Raw genomic sequence first — 16,452 nt, 5'->3', positions numbered from 1 at the left:
TGGCTTCGTAGGGAGCAGTTCCAGAGCATCGCCCGGGGACTCTGTGACACCCTGTTACTTCCATTATGGCCAATGTCATGATCATCCTCTGTTCCCTTGATAAGCCAAGACCAGCCTGATCTGTCCTGTGTGATAAGCTCAAGAGATTCAGGATTCCCAGCCCTTGAGCAGAAGGGGGTCTTTGCGGTCTATCCACAGCTTTGTCCAGGCTCTCCCTCAGCTCCTCCTGCCAATGATGTCATCACGGCTGGGAACAGGTGCCGTCCATCCTTCCTGCCCGCTGGTGGCACTGGAGTCTCTGCTGCATGGAGTTTTGCTGGGCTGTCTGGAGCATCACACATTGGCGCCGTCCCAGATCCCCCTTTCCCCCCGCCCCTCCTGCAGTAGCAGTTGCAAGTCTCTAACCACCTGTCTTCTTCAGGAGTCTCTTTCTTTCTCCCGGGCCATTCAGAACCTGAACCCAGATTTCACAATAGGCTGAGCCAGCCCCCAGCCCAAACCTGCAGACAGGATTCTCACGTTGCAGCCTGTGGCCACCTCTGCCGGGATCTGAGAGGCATGGTGGACGTCTTGGTGGGAATGGGCCAGGTCAGATTTGCAATAGCTGCTCCTTGCCAGGGGCCTTATCAGACGCCAGACACTACCGCACTTCCGACTGTTGTTCCAAACGGCTGCAGGGGCGGGGTACCCATCTGCGCAGCCTTGTGTAGCTAGAATTGAGGGAACCCTGTAGAGCCTCACACCGCTGTTTTCTGTGCTCATTACTTCTCCGTTCCTCCTCCCTGACACAGAGAGAGCACAGGTGGTGTCAGAGCAGCACAATCAGGCCTGATCTAGCTCCTATCTGGTGTTGGGCCAGAAGATATAAGACCTGCCATATTTGGTCAGACCATGGTCCATCTTCCCTAGTAGCCTGTCTCCGACAGTGGTCCCTACCAGAGCTTCATGGGGAGGATACAGAACAGGGAAATTATGGCGAAATCCACGCTGGTGTCTGGCAGTTAGAGTTTTGGGGTCACTCCAAGCATGGGGTTGCATCCCTGACCATCTTGACTAATCACCATTGTAGGACTCATCCTCCATGAACCTAACCCGTTCCTTTTTGAACCCACTCACACTTTTGGCCATCACACCATCCTCATGGCAGTGAGTTCCACAGGTTAGTCGTGCATTGTGTGAAAAATACTTCCTCTGGATCCAAATTTGACCCGCAGACCCTAGGGCGTCCCAGGGCATGTGCTCCAATGAGAATGAATGGAATACAGGAACAATCACTTTCTAGAACAGAGGGAAGTGTTCTAGACACTGCTCAGCTGGACTATGGTGAACGTGCATGTGTGTGTAACTCAGCTAACCCCATGACAGGCCAGTCAGTTTGGGTATAAAGAGTCCATTCCCTGTTCCAGGCCCCCTACCCCAAGCCTGGAATTGGTACCCACTTCCCAAAGGGGTTAGCATGGAGCCCTTTATGCTGATCTCAGTCAGCTGTATTAAGGACAGGTTAGTGCTAAAAGGATTCGCAGCACATCCAGAGATACCCTTTGGAGAGCTAAGGAGCTATTTCCTCTCAGCCCCAGCCAGGTTCCTGCAGCTGAATCAAATGCTGAAAGGCTGGGCCTGGAGACTCAGCAGAGCGAGGGTCACCGTCAGACCCCCCTCCCGCCCCAGGGGCTCATTCCCATGTGGCGAATGGTTTCCCAGGTGTGTGAGTAGGAAGAGCAGGCCTCAGAGCACATGCTGACACTCGCTGGAGGGTCTCCTCACTCCAGAATGCTTTGTCCTAGTGACGGAGCAGGATGGAGCCCATGGGAGCATGGAGTTCCCCTGAAGACACCAACCCCCGTTGTGTGCGTATTTCCTGGCAATGACAAAGCGAGACTCATCATTCCTCCAGACTAAACGGACCCAGGGATCTCACCTCCCTGCATCTCCCCCTACTCCACATGGCTTGTGAGCTCTGCATTAGCGCAGGGCAAAATAACAAGACAAATGTTTCCAGACCCAACTCCATCTCCCTCGATACCGAGAGGATAACACCTTCAAAATGCCGTGGAAGGAGAGAAATCCAAAGACCATCGACGGAGAGAGAACTGCACAGTCACGGGTCCCACTATTCACTTCATCCCATAACCACAGCGCTAAGTGTGCCCCTTGGCACTTCCACCTTCCTTTCCTGGGCCCCAATTCAGCCAAGCCTTTATGCACTGGCTCTCCATTAAGCACACCATTACATGCTGTGCTGTCGTGAGCAGGGATAGGCTTAAAGTTAAGCATGTGCGTAAGGGCATTGCTGCAGCAGGGCTCTCCTGGGGTAGCTGGAGAATAGCTGCCCCCAACATCCTAAACACAAAGGCCCAGACTGCCTCCCACAGGTTACACACACACATCCCGCTCCCAGCTGCAGAAGATCCATGAGTCTAGGAGATGGGAACACGTTGGCTTTGACGTCGGAAGGTAGCGAATGAGGGTGCACTGAAGACCTTTCAGAGAGCTGCAACCCCCGGGTTTGCAGAGTGTCGACGTGTCGTCCTGCTTGGTTTCTTGCAACAGAACCCTAAATGAACATCTCCTTCCCCGGGCATTCCTAGCACTTCACTGGCTATAAAACACACACACACACATACACCCTGCTGTTCCACACACACAGACAGCACTGAGCGAGGTGGAGAACCACGGTGATTCTGATATTATTTCACCGACGCCTGGTAGAATATGAGAAGCTTGGTCCAAAGATATATGTAACCTCCAGGAAATAATATATTTTGTCATCAATCAAGACTAAATGTATCATAATTATGGTAGCTTTCCAAAGGCTCAGTCTGGCTGACTATGAGCCAGAAGGAATAAAATATACATTGAGTGCCCATGACCTAATTCCCCAAACAGACTTTCCCTCTTTCTTTTTCCAGATCTGGGACTCGTATTTTATCCTCGTGTAACAGGAAATATTAAGCTCAGATCGATGGCTTTCTGCACCAAGCTCTGGGTTCCACCATTCACAGCAATGTATTACACCTGTCATTTCTAAAATGCAAAGAGACACATTCTCTTTTCCTTACCACCTCCAGCACACGCGGTTTATAAAGCATCTATAGAGAATGCTCCATTTCTCGTCTGTTTGTTTTATACATCATGCCAATTAGTGGTGCCTCTCTGGCTTCAACAGAGACCCCAAGAGATGCCACTTTAGGAGCAAATCTGGAGCCCTGAGTATCCGGGTCAGGCGCTGGACAGATGCACAGTGGGAGGGATTCTCCTTCCAGGCTGTGCCCGATGGGTGGAGGAGCTGGTATCAGCCCTTACACCTCCTTTCACCCCACCCCCCATATATGCAGCCCCTGGAGGGGCAGAACCCTCCTGGTTCTGCTGATGCGTGCGAGGAAGGGGCTGAACACCAAAGCCAGGGCTCAGAGCTCCGGTTCAGCTGCGCTGCCCACCTTTACACACGGGCCCCCTTGTGCTGGGCTAGGGAGAGCTGTAACTTCTTTCTGGCGTTTCCCTTCTCCAGAGGGGGGAACTAGCCAGCCCTTTGTTTAGTCCAGCCCTGCTCCAAACATGCCTAGGGCAGGTACTTCCCCAACAGGCCAGTCTGGAGAGGGGGGACGCTGTGCAGAGGGTGGTTCAGCAAGAGGTACACAGCTCCAACTGTCCCCTCCCTGAGGAGAATGGGGAGCGAATGACCTGCTCTCGCCTGCTGAAATGGGATCCCACAGGGCTGCCAGGAGGCCACGTGTGGGAGGGGCACAGCCCCTGTGGGAGTGGAAGAAGGATGGAGGTGAGTGCACGGGGCATGGTCTGTTGGGGCTGTGACTGGCTGGGCCCTTAGGTTCTGCCCCAGTGCAATGTCTGTCAGTCCTCTCCATTTGCTGACACCCCCTGGCCCCATAGTGTGAGCTGGTCTGGGGGGAGGCAATGAGCTCCCAGCCCAGCCAACAAGCTCTGCAGGCCTGTCCCCCACGTGTGCAGGTGCTAGGGTGACCACCTGTCCCTGACTTCATTGAGTTCTCATAGGGTGACCATTGCTCCCTTGTTGTAAGACGTATTAAAGCTGATGACAGGGACCATTGTAAATATTACACTGAAGCTTGTAAGTTATGATCCTTGCACTGTGGGACTGAGGGCAGTAGAAAGGCAGGCTGGAGGGAGAAATCCATGCTGTGCCCTGGGAAACGGTGGTTCCCTGAAATGTCCCTTTATTTTAAGTGCAGCCTGTCTGGTCTATCCAGCCATGCACCCATGGTTGAGAACCCACGTGCCTCGCTCCTCTAACGCAGTGAACACCAGGGGCTCTCTGCATCCCTGTCTCCTTCCCTCCCATGCCAGAGGGACTGTCTTTAAATGGCCAGTGCAATCTGGGAGGAGAAGGGGGTTTGTTCTCCCAGCAGGGAGTCTGGTGGCCATGGGGAGTCCTCCCAGGAGCGAGTGCCATGCCCTACTCCTGCACATGAGCCTTGCTGTGCAAACAGACTGGGGCGGGGGAATACTAATCCTTATGGCCAGGTTCACTGCCTGCGGGGGAGGCCCAGGGCAGGCCCATCCCATGCAGAGGGGTCCCTCAATGCTGATGCCTGGCTGTTCCCATGATCTTACTGGGCACTCAGCCTGGCAAAGTGCTTGGGATGAGTGTTCGGACCTCCTTGCAGTTGTCTCTGAGGATCATGCCCCACTGGGTGTGGGCAGGGACAGGAAACCAAACTGAGCGTGCCAATCCCGAGGCTACCTCCGGCTCCCGCTGGGTGTGTAAGAATGATGGAGAGCTCATGCAGGATGAAAGAGCCAGCCTGAGCGGGGTGGACTCTCCAGCTCGGCTGCCCTGTCCTCTCTAGACTCCTACCATTTAACCTGGACAAGTGGCCATTTACAGGGAGCTGCTGGTTTAGCAGTTAATCACTATCAGTGACAGCGAGACGGGAACGCCAGCTCGCTCACTCCAATGGCTAGGCCACAGGCTGTTACATTTAATGAGCAGTAATGACGCTGGCTGACTGCTCCACCCCAGGAAACTCAGAGCAAAAATGATCTTCCCCTCCTCATTTTAACCACCACTGCCCAGCCCCGCTCCCCACCCCACCCAGCCCTCAGGATCTGTCAGAATTACTAATAAGCATCACGGAATTGCTTGAAACCAAAACAGTGCTGGCTCTTTCCCCTTGTTTTGCTAGTCCCCTGTGCATGCTTCATCTCTGCTATTCTCCAATTATAACAGCTGTGGATTTTGGCATGGGAGCGATCGTTTTGGGGTGCAATCAATTTATCTTTGTGGGTGTTCACTTGCTTTTCAGCGAGCTGTGGCTTTTCCTAAAGGCAGAAGACTTGGGCTTGGGTTCAGTCAGAGTTTGCAGCATGAATCTGCCTCTCTATGTGCCCCATCTTGACCTACAACATTTCAGAAAGGGGATTTCAAACCCCCCAGGCTGGAGACTTTTGTCTCAGGACAGGGACAGCCTGTTATTGAGGTACCTGGGTGACTGACGTGTGTGGGGCTTGTCTCCATGAACACTTAGCTCGCAGCGAGCTTGGGTGTAAACCTACCCCGTGGCAGTCTGCTGCATGCTAGCTGGCCATGGAGACTCTGTTGCTCACTGGACGTCCCCAAGTGCTCTATTCCCGTTTCAAAGTGGGTAGAACAAAGCACGCAACAGAACTAGTGTGCGACAGCAGGGGCCACATGGCGAACTAATGCACAGCGGAGTGGGGGAGGAGGATAGATTCACATCACAGTTTGCCACAAACTAAAGTGTTTGGGTTCCCGTCGACAGGCCCTCCCTTCCGTTGGACGCAATCAGCCCTGTTCAGTTGTGTCATAAGCCCCGTACTGCAAATAGATTATAGAGATTCCCCTTTAGCTCTAGTGGCTCATGACTGGATCACTGCACATGCAAAGAGATAGGTAGCTGAGCAAACACCTGCTTTGTTTGTGCAATGCCAGTTTGCGATGGATCCAGGTTCACTCATTTGGCCCTTAAGACTTTTAATTTCCATACATTCAAAATTTGCAGCAACAAGCAGCCTGAATGTCACCGATTCTTCCACAGATCAAAGGGAGAGACAGTCTCTGACTTTCAGAACGCCAGTCTGAAAACCCTACTAGCCGAGACCCTCCACTGCACACCTTCTCCCCTGGGGAGAGGAGGAGAAAATGAACATGTGGCAGATGTTAGTCCTGTTGCTTAATGCACAGCTGGAAGGTGCTTGGCTACTCCGGTGAGGAGTGATACAAGAACCGGTACAAAACAGCACTGTCTTGCTTCCAGCCTAAGAGACAAGGGGCTGCCTGTGTTGTGTGACTCCTGTATCACTCCACATACTGAAACCTCCATGTGCTGCCGCTGTGCAACAAGTGATCACAGCCAGCACGCAGCGGAATGCGATCCGCCTTGGTTGCCCCCACTGACTTTGCCTAGGCTGCGCTGGGGCGGCTCTAGCTCTGCCAGAACTCTCCGGGAAGGAGGAGTGACGTGGGATTCCCGGTCAGGGAGAGGCAAATATGGAGACTGACACAGCAGCTTCCAACAACAACTTCATCCCGATGCCCACTGCTGCCAGAACCAAGAGGCCAGCTGTGCACGGCCAGAGCTCAGCCAACCAGTTCCCTGAACCCCGAAACCGACCCGAGAGCAGCACCTCCCCGCTGAGGAGGGAAATGCTAACACATGGCTTTGGGGTCTTTAGAAAGGTGAGAGTGCGAAATGGCCCTTTCATCAGATCCTTCTGTCTTCCGCTGCTGGAGCCAAACTGACGATAAGCAGGGGCCTTGGGCTGGTGCTAAAAGCCATGGTGGAGTCCAGTTCCCGGATGGACTAAGAGCTTCCACTTGCCGGTGCTCTGCCTCCATCTCTGCAATAGGAAAATTCTCACACATGAGGTGTTGGCTGTAAGTGAGCAGGGCCTAATAGCAATTTGAAACAAGCTATTGCCAAACGTCAGCAGAGGAGAGGAATCGCTAGGTGCATTGTCCAAGCCAGGAACTCTCAGTAAATGCTGGGAGACGTCAGACCAAGAAGTGGACTTTCAAAAAAGGCAGCAGCGACAGATGCACCCGTTCCAGTGCCCCTAGAGCTGTTGCACCTGCCAGCTGCAGATTTGCACATACACAAAGGAAAGCTACATGCATACAGGGAGTTTGTGTTGTTCAATCACCAATGCTGTGCATGCAAACAGGCCTTGCAGGCCCCAAGACTACAGGTGCTCCAATCTCCCAGGGACTGTCAAATGATGCAGGTGACTTGGAAGTGGTGAACTCACAAATACCAAAGTGCAATGGAAGTCTTGAACCACTTCAATCAGTGATGGACCTGGCCCAGACCCCCTGAGCTGAGCATCCCATGTGCTGGGAACAGTCTGGTTTTCTACCTTCCATGCCTCTGAAGGGGTCCATTGCAATGATACTGATACTGGAACCTCGGCTCAGAGCGACCTTCCCAACTGTTTGGAGCTTGTTGTTCCAAGTGCTTGTCTTCACCCTTTCTAAGCGCTGAGCGATGCATGATGAAATGCAGAGAGAGAACAGATGCTGCTCCTCCTCCCTGGTGTTTATCCTCTGAGAGCAGATGGCTTTGAAGGCCTGTCTACTCGAGTGTGGTCGTGAACATGTGTTTGTCCAGGGTCCTTGTGGGGAGCCTTGGGGCCATAACTCATCTGCATTCACACATGGTTTGCAAGCAAACAAAAAGATCCTGGGGTTTCCTTATCAGCCAGGCTTGAAAAGCTCTCTGAGGTTCCCAGGCAAGACCCCACCAGCACAGAGCAGTCAGGCAGGGCTGTCCATTTCATGCTAAACGCTGGTTTCCCAGAGATGCACATGAAGTTGATGGGAGTTACCCATATCCTGCGGCGGGAAAATAGGGTTCTGGCCCCTAAAAACTTCTGTTCTTGATCTGAAGGCCAACAAACCCTGGGGAAGTTCTGACCTGTGACCGCTAGCCCCTGTCTCTAGGATCAGCCAGGCAAACTCACGGGTCCCAACCCCCAACAGCCCTGGAAAGCTCATGCCAGGTACGAATGCTGCCACGTGGTCTGGGCTCTCATTTGGCACTTGAGGATTGCTCATGGGGCATCTCCCCGTCAGGAAGAATTGGATGCAGCACTACCAAGGTGGGCTTTTGAGCGTGTTTCTCTCGTTTGGCTTGCAAATGGAGAGAGAGTTCTTGTCTGCCTGAGATGGGGGTAGGGGTAAGCCATTCAGGCTAGCAGCTGTTCTGGGCTCATTCTTTGGGAACCACACATCGTTTCTCCAAACCCCACTGACACCACGCCAGGGAGCTGCAGCTTTGTTTTTCTTGCATTGCCAAAGCAACACCTTGATGCAACAAAACCCTTATTTTGCTTCATCTGGTAAAAACCACAGAGCTCTGGGATGGGATGGATTTTCGTTTACATGCAATAGACTCATCAGCTTATTTCTCCCCTGCACGCTCGGTAAGGGACTGGGAGACAAGCCTTGCAATGTCCACACCGGAGGGGTGTGCTCATGCGTGGGGATGACATGGCGCGGGGGCTCTGAGCCTTGTGTGTCTGACATCGGGGTGAGCATGTGGCATGAACATGCTTCAGAACGGGTTTGCAGATGGGTGGGAGAGCTGGAATGTGTGTGCACACACGTGTTGTGTGGAGGGTTAGAGTGACTATGCAGGAGTGCCCGGGAGGGCTGCAGTGTGGGTGATACACTTACACACAGTTGAGGTCCCTACTTTCCTTCCAGCTGTCGCTCCTTCGCACGCTTGCTCCTGGCTCTAGGCTTTAGGGCGCGACTTTTTCATCGCATTCTCTTGGGCTCGCTCAGCAGTAGCTGGGACTTTCCAGCTGGGAGTCTGTTCTGTGCAGCGAGGCCCCACGAGGAGCTGCATTGCTGGTGGCGGGAAGCGCTGAACGGGGTCTGCTGGCTGACCCCTCTTTGCACATCGCCGGTGGTTTGTGTTGGCTCGCGGCTAGTGTGTTTGACATGTTTATGCTGCTGCTCGCTTGTTCACCATCTGGCTGGGGCCTGTCTGGGCAGCCTATGGGGAAGAAGCTCCACGATTGGGCAGCTGGTCTGGAGAAAGCTCTGTGATTGGGCAGCCAGAGGCGGGGGGAGCTTGAGAATGAATGAACGGGATGGAACCTGACACCTGGAAATTCACAGGTGTCATGGTCACCATGTGGCACAGACGGGGCGAGGGCGGTCAGGCCGAGCGGTCAGAGGCCAGGAACAGCATCAGGGTTCAGAGCCAGAGTCGGGAGCCAGGAGCCAGAGCCAAGGGTCAGAGCTGGAGTCGGGAGCCGAGCAGGTGAACAGGCTGGGGCAGGCTGGGGCAGGGGGGCAGCAAGGCAGATGCAGGAGTGAGTGTAAACAGTGAGCAGCCTCTGGCCTAGTCGGCTGGTAGGCCGAAGAGCCAGCCTGGGGACACCTCTCAGCTTAGTGTCCACGTCCCCAAGCCACAACCTCAGCAAAGAAACCAAGGGTTGCTCCAGGCCACAGGTACAAGGGATGCTCAGCCACTGCCCCGGCCTGTCTCTAGCCCTCCTTCAGCCAACGATCTCAAAGCGCTTTACCAGACACCTCTGTGAGCTGAGCATTGGTGTCCCGTTTTACCAATGGGTCGAGTGTGCTGCAGAGACACCATAAGCTGCCAGCGTGAGTCCACGGCAGCCCTGGAAATAGAGTCTGGGAGTCTAGTCTCCCTCCCCACCAGGCTATAGGCTATGTTGCCTAGTGCATAGAGAATTGGACTGGGACTTGGGAGACCTGAGGTTTTTTCCTGTCTCTGCCACTAGTTTGCTGACTGATCTTGGGCAAGTCACTTTCCCTCCCTGTGCCTCAGTTTCTCATTCTGTAAAATGGGGACAGTGATCTTGCCCCCTCCTCTGTGTGAAGCATGTTGAGAGCCATGCAAAGTGCTAAATAAGAGTGAGATAGTCTTGCTGCTCCCACCCACTATGCAGCCACTGCTCTGAGTCTCTCCCAGCAGCTGGTTCAAGCCACAAAGCTCCTCTAACTGAAACACTGCCATATAAAGAGTGAGCTAAAACCTTCCCAGAAAACATTTAACCTCCTCTGGAATCCCTGTTCGTCAGGCCTGGGGAATTCTCTGAGGGCTGCCCCTGTGTCTCCAGGAGACAGGCACCATATAAGGTAGCTCCTTAGCTAAGTAGCACAGTCGTGTCTCTTGGGTTCTGTGCGCCAGACACAGAACCCCGAGGAGCCCTGGCTCTCTCCGTACCCACCTCGCTCCGTATTTGCTCTGCTCTTACTCAGGGGTTTGTTAGCTGAGGCCTGAGGGCTTTGTCAGCCATTCGGATTACACACATGGCAGACAGTGCCCTCATCTGCTCTCACCCATGCCTACTGCCTGGCCGACCCAGACCTGGATTGGGTGAACGGAATCTGCTCAGAAGAAGCCTGGGACTGGAACAGCACAGGGTATCGTAGGGCAAGGTTGAGGGGCACTGGCAGAGCTGTGGAGGAGGGGAAGGAAGGGATCCAGGACTGGGATAGCCAGGGAGATGGCGTGTGGAAGCTGAGGGACGTTGGCAGAGCTGTGGGAACTCAGAACTGCAGGGCAGAGAGTATTGCAGGGCAGGGTGAAAGTCCGCCGGCAGGGGAGCTGTGAGCCAGGCCTGGGCTGTGTGAGGAAACGTGCCCAGCACCTATGCATGTGTCGCTGGCTTGCCCTAACTAGGAATCTCTGCCCTTCACTTCCAGCCTGATCCAAAGCAGTCAATGGGGAAAGTCTCTGCTGCCTTCAGCTGGGGTTTGGATCAGGCTCTTGGAAACTAAACCACTCAGATGTGGGGGGGCGCCCAGGTTTCTGCCTGGCTGTTGAGATAAATAATCAAGTCTGGTGAGTAACTGCAGTGGTGACAGGCGCTGAAGGGCTTATAAGAGCTGCCTGGCGGGGGGCTCATCCTGATCCTGGCTGGTTGTAGTTTCCTGGGCGCTGAACTGAGCAGTAGCTGTGCTCGGCTACATGTTTACGGTCTCGCTTTGGTGCCAGGGCTTGTTAAGAAATGTCCGTTGTTTATGGGACGTGTTGGCCTCCAAATCACAGGCTTGTGTGTTTGCAGAATGTTACTCATGGCAGGGAGAATGTGGAGGGAAAACAGGAGTTTCTTCAGCCCCCGTCCAAGATTCCTCCTTGCCAAGTAGTCGGCTTTCTCCTTGTGTCGCCCCTCTTCCTCCCCCAGCTCACACTGGCTGACTGGAGCAATGAGCGACTAAGTTCGAGATGCCTCATTATAAAACACTTAATCTTAGTTGACTAAGTGCCCATTGAGGGTGACCCTAAAGTGAGAAGGAAGGATGATGCTGTGATTAAGGGACCTGGCTCCTGGGTCCCATTCCTGGCTCTGCCATGTCACCCTGACGAAGTCACCAAGTCTCTCAGTCTCTGTTCCATGTCTGTTGAATGGGGGGATAATCCAGCCCTGTCTGGTCTAGTTCGATTTGGAGTTCTCGGGCATTGACTGTCCCTCATTCTGTCAGGGCAGCGCCAGCAAGTGCCAGTGCTGGTCTGTGTCTCTTGTGTTACCATAACAGAGTGAAAGTCCCTTTTGTGCACATCAGGCTGGAGGCTGCACCATTCTGAGAGCCTCGGCGTTCCCGGAGAAGTTTGGGGTCACGGTGATGTGTCAGTTCAAACAGTATCTGAACTAGTTCACTCCCCTCTGTGGCTCAGACTACTCACTGGGCTCCAGGGTCGGGAACCTCTCTGCTGGGATCCGAATTGGGAGTGCTGAGACATGCCGGCAGCAACTCTGCCATGGGAACCCAGAGACCCTCACTGGGGTCCCCATCCCTGGCAGTCTGGTCTTGGGGTTGTGCAGTCACCAGGGATCCACTCAAGCATCTCCAGGGAAAGCATCTGCACAAGCAGGGGATCCCTTGTGTATCGGTTAGCTCCCCAATGCACATTTCCAGTCTCTGCTCACAGAGGGACAGTGCTGGCTCCCATCAATCTCCAGAGTTAGACAAACCACAGGGGGAACCCCCCCCCCTGCTCACTGAACTCTGAACCAGGGCACGGGGCTGGGGGATTTGTTCTGAACAGGGTTCCTCCCAGAAGCTTGCCCAAGCAGGTTCCTCAGCCCTGGGCTGGCTGCTCTGCATTCCTTCTCCTCAAAGAGGACACATGCAGGACTGAACAGCAATTTGTCTTTCTGTGCCAGACCCAGATAATCAAGAACAAGTGAAGCCAAGCTGAAGCACTGTCTCACTGGGAGGTTATCAGAGAGGAAGCAGCCTCACTGGTAAACACTTTTATTTGCTCCTTGGAAAGCAGTCAAGACTTTTTTACATTGCTGGGAGTTTGCCAGATAATTAATTAATCTAAAGCAAAATAAACTGGAAGGTGACAGAGAATTTTAAATGAGCTTCACTCTGCCCTCTCAATTTGTAGGTGCGATATTTCACACCAAAGGTTTTGCATATGCAAATCTTCAACTTTGTTCATGCAAATGGAGCAGTGAGGCAGCTAACTACCCAATTTGTACATGCAAATAAAATTTGCAACAACACAGAATAAAATCACCCTCCTCAACATTAATCCCCCTATCTCATCCCCTTGTAATTAGACCATTGTTCCTAAACTCCTTGTTGAATGTAGGTTTCTGAGTAGCAGCCGTGTTAGTCTGTATTCGCAAAAAGAAAAGGAGTACTTGTGGCACCTTAGAGACTAACAAATTTATTAGAGCATAAGCTTTCGTGGGCTACAGCTCACTTCATCGGATGCATTGAGCTGTAGCTCACGAAAGCTTATGCTCTAATAAATTTGTTAGTCTCTAAGGTGCCACAAGTACTCCTTTTCTTTTTGTTGAATGTAGCATCTGTCTAATCTAGAATGTAAATTCAATGGGGCAGGGACTGCACACCCTCTGCTTTGGACAACATTGTTCCAAATATTAAGTAAAAATGACAAATCCATATTTCTGTGTGTACCAAAACCAGGGTGTTAAAAAGTCATGCATGTGAGAACTCAAGCTTCAAAATCCCAATTGTGGCAGCTGTGTTTGGAAATTTGGCCTGGAGAGAACAAGGATGAGACACAAAGATGGGGGGGTGGAGTTGTTTGTTTTTAAAAAAATTTAATGGAGGGTGGATTTGCTTTGCATTTGTGCACGTTCTGGGGTGTGAGCAGTTCAGCTGTAGCAGAACAATGGCCCGTTCTGCAGGGAATTATCTCATGCGGGCACCAAACCAAGAGACTTCTCAGTTACTTTAATGAAGACAGAAAGAACAGGGGTGTGGGTCAGGAGAGGAATTAAAACAACCTTTCCCTTTTCTGTCTTAAGCAGAGCCCATGCTGGCACTGACTCTTCCAGTTATGTGGGTGCACGCACTGTCCCCTCTTTGCTCCCCATACACGGAACGTGCTGGTGCTGCACGTGGAGCCGGAGCTCTCGTGGAAGGAGTGACACGGTGAGGACCAGCAGAACTCCATACACACACAGGCCAGAGGTGCAGCCCCATGTGCACTGGAGAGAGAGTGGAGGAGTTCCCTTGGAGTGAGCAGAGCTGTGTTCCTGAGAGTCTGGCCCAGATACTTGGGTAACACTGGGGAAGGACACAGCTGTCCAGGAGTTTGGTACATGGTGAGATGAGGCAAGAGCTCTTACAAGATGTTGCTTTCAGCAGGCTGGATGATTTAGTATCCCTTTTAAAGCTATTTCTTTGCCCTTCCCTTGCACCTTCTGTTCCAGGATCTCAAAGCACTTTACAAACGTTCATGCTTTAAGCCCCTCTGTGAAGCAGATCCTGTCACCCCTCTCTCTGATAGACAGGGAAACTGAAGTGGGAATGTGACTTGGCCCACATCTCATCGGATGCTTGTAGCAGAGACAGGAATAGAGCCCAAGTCTCTTGACGCCCACTACTATGCTTTAATCTCAGACCATTCCCCACCTCCCTCCTGTCTCTGAGTAGGTCCCCGTTATTACACTGTGGGGTGCACTAACAGATCTGTTGTAGCTGACAGTACCTGGGGATCCCAGTGACAGCTATGCACCATGCTCACCTGCTGGGCCAGCCACGAGCTCCCTGCCAGGCTGAGGCTGAGTCCCTGGGAACAATCGCACCATTCTGTTAGCAAGCATGCATTGCTGTCTTCCGTCACTGGGATGGTGGGGCCATGCACCCCAGGTACACCCCAGCTTTAGCTTGCGACCTTGCTTGCTTGTAAGTAGAGATACCTATTCAATGGGTGGCTTCCCATAACTGGGGTCCCTTATAAAAGTTCTGAGCCGTGCTGTTGAGATACAAATTAGCCCAGTCCCTGAAGCTCCAGCTGCCCTTTCCATCTCTGCTAGATTCTACAAATGCACTTTTGTAGTTATTTTGCTGTTGGGGGCAGGGGGGAACCTACCCCGTCTCAGCTCTCATTAGCAAAGCTATGGCAGCAGCTCTCCTGCCCAAGTTATTTGCCAGGCAAGGCAAGTGGTTTCCGTTTTCAGGGCCTGCTTTCACAGCACCTTTCCCAGCCAGGGGCCACCTGGGCTCGCTCTCCAGTGCGGAACACATCAGCTAGTGAGGCCCAAGGAATAGGACCATGGATCAGATACTGAAATGCAATGGCTACGTGTTCTCTGCTGCGCACGCCAGGAGCACTGCCATCCTGGGGCCTCACGGGCTGCAGATGCGTAAGGCAGCCCCCGTGCGCAAACTTCCAGGCTTTATCATCTGCCTAAGAATCATACAATCTATGTCCTGTGCTCGAAGCAGTGGGGCAAGTTCCTACTGTATGAATCTGCAGGGAGGTTTCAATTGTATCAATTTCTGCAAGCCCTGAATTCAGATGTGGGATGTCTTTGTCCAGGTGTTTATTCACTTTCTCACTGTGCTGCTGAATGTGCAACCTGTCCTTCCTGAGCTTGTGCCAGTTGCTTGGGGCAATCCTTGGGGCATGGACTTCCTCTTTTTGAAGAAACAAACTTCCTTTCGTCATCTGGCACAAGGTGCTACTAGGGGGTCCCAAGACGGGTGGATGTGGGAGCCCTCTCCTAACTGGATTCAGGAAACAATCCTGTAGGATACTCCAGCCTGCGCTGGCATCAGGGAATGTCACTGCAGCTACAGCGCCAGGAGTGGGCAGGAGGTATATTCATGGGAGCTTGAAACATTCCCTTTGGGTTTTCCTCAGCTGAGCTACATGAGAAACAAACGCTGGCCCTGCAGACATGCGGCTGAGGGCAGAGGTGGTGCGGAAGCCAGTTCTGCCAGGAGCTGTGTGGAACTTCAGTAAACCATGTGGGAACCATTGACTGGAACAAGTGACCCTTCCGAGCTGGAACAAACCCTGCTAACCTCACAGGCTTCTCGGACGGCGCGGTATTGGAGCGGGATTGTTTAAAAATTCTGCTGATGGGTTGGCTGGGGACCTGGGTTCAAGTGTGGCTTGGGTCATGAGTGAGCATGAATGAGCCAGTTTGGAAACTCGACAAACCCTTCCACATTTCTAGAGCTGAACTGAAGCCGAGCCAGTCCTGAAATGTCTGGGTAAGCGTCTAGCCAGCGACTGGAAATGACAGACTATTCCAAGGGAGCCCATTCTTGGGATACACCCCCCTCCCCCCAGCCCAGCTCTGCAGATGCAAGACATTTGGAGAACTCAACATTTGGGAGCTCATCTAGACTACGCCCAGACTCTGAATCTTTGGGGGTTCAGCCGCTGCTGGTCTCAAATGCCATGGGACTATTGTAACAAAAACACTGCAAAACGATTCTGTGCAAGTTAAAAGCAAATACATTAAACCCTTACACGTATGGACCTGAGCTTAGCAGGGCAAAGAACATTCACATCCGTTTTAGCTACACGTACAGCACCCGGGACTCTCCCAGTCGGTGTATGTGATGCTGTGGCTGTCCTTGATATCCCCCAGTGTGGTGTGGTAGGGGGAGGGATGCGGCCCCTTGACTTGACCCTCGTGCGAGTGGGGGACAGTTCTCAAGCCATGACATCCCCCTCGAGCCAGCTCAGCTCCTAGCCCCGGGAGCAGCTCCCCTCTGAACCCACCAGGCAAAGCAGTCAGAGCTTCGCTAGTCTCTCCCTGCGGGGCAGGTTTTCCAGACCTTCCTGGCACATGTAACCCCCCATGACAGACGGGCCACCGACAAGCTGTCTGTGCGGGAGCGGGGTTGCCAGGATTAGAGAGTGGGGTGCTGGGAAGCACTCTTGGGTCCCAGTTCCCTCTGGGGGGTGAGGCCGACTGTTCTCTGAGCTCTGCCAGGCAAAGTGAGTCTGCAGAGAATGGCAGGAAGGAGGCGAGGCCAAGCAGCCGCCTTAGATAAACGGAAAGCCCCAGCCTCCCTGGCCTGGGCTGGGGGCTGACACACATTCTTGTGACCTAATTATCTCCTCTAGGGAGCTGGATTCCAAGGGACAAAGCATCTTCAAAGAGGGCTGGGACCTGTTCCAAAGCCCCGCAGGGGGCGGAGAGGAGCTGGGGGGCGAGGCAGGGGAAAGGGGAGGGTTTAAAATAATA

The 16,452-nt window shown here is 53.0% G+C and overlaps 1 protein-coding gene and 1 long non-coding RNA gene across 3 annotated transcripts in view; one reads left to right on the top strand and one right to left on the bottom strand.

The window, feature by feature from the left end:
• Positions 1–5,053, bottom strand: part of TRAPPC3 (trafficking protein particle complex subunit 3) — a 26,423-nt gene extending 21,370 nt beyond the window's left edge. The window contains exon 1 of the mRNA XM_043505903.1: positions 5,047–5,053. The gene's annotated coding sequence lies outside the window, so the exon portion shown is untranslated. The remainder of the gene's footprint in view (positions 1–5,046) is intronic.
• The window catches only part of LOC119845298, a 20,136-nt gene extending 3,720 nt beyond the window's left edge, over positions 1–16,416 (top strand). Inside the window, exons 1-4 of one of the 2 annotated variants that reach the window (XR_006278179.1) lie at positions 10,163–10,399; positions 12,145–12,225; positions 13,270–13,393; positions 15,111–16,416. This is a non-coding gene — a long non-coding RNA (uncharacterized LOC119845298). Of the gene's footprint in view, positions 1–10,162; positions 10,400–12,144; positions 12,226–13,269; positions 13,683–15,110 lie in introns of those variants that run through there. The other variant, XR_005289559.2, reaches the window with a different exon arrangement.
• The last annotated feature ends 36 nt before the right edge of the window (positions 16,417–16,452 follow it).

This window comes from Dermochelys coriacea, chromosome 19 (genome assembly GCF_009764565.3).
Source record: "Dermochelys coriacea isolate rDerCor1 chromosome 19, rDerCor1.pri.v4, whole genome shotgun sequence".
Classification (NCBI taxonomy): Eukaryota; Metazoa; Chordata; order Testudines; family Dermochelyidae; genus Dermochelys; species Dermochelys coriacea.
Note: the sequence above shows the minus strand (reverse complement) of the source record. Positions and strands in the feature narration are given on the sequence as shown.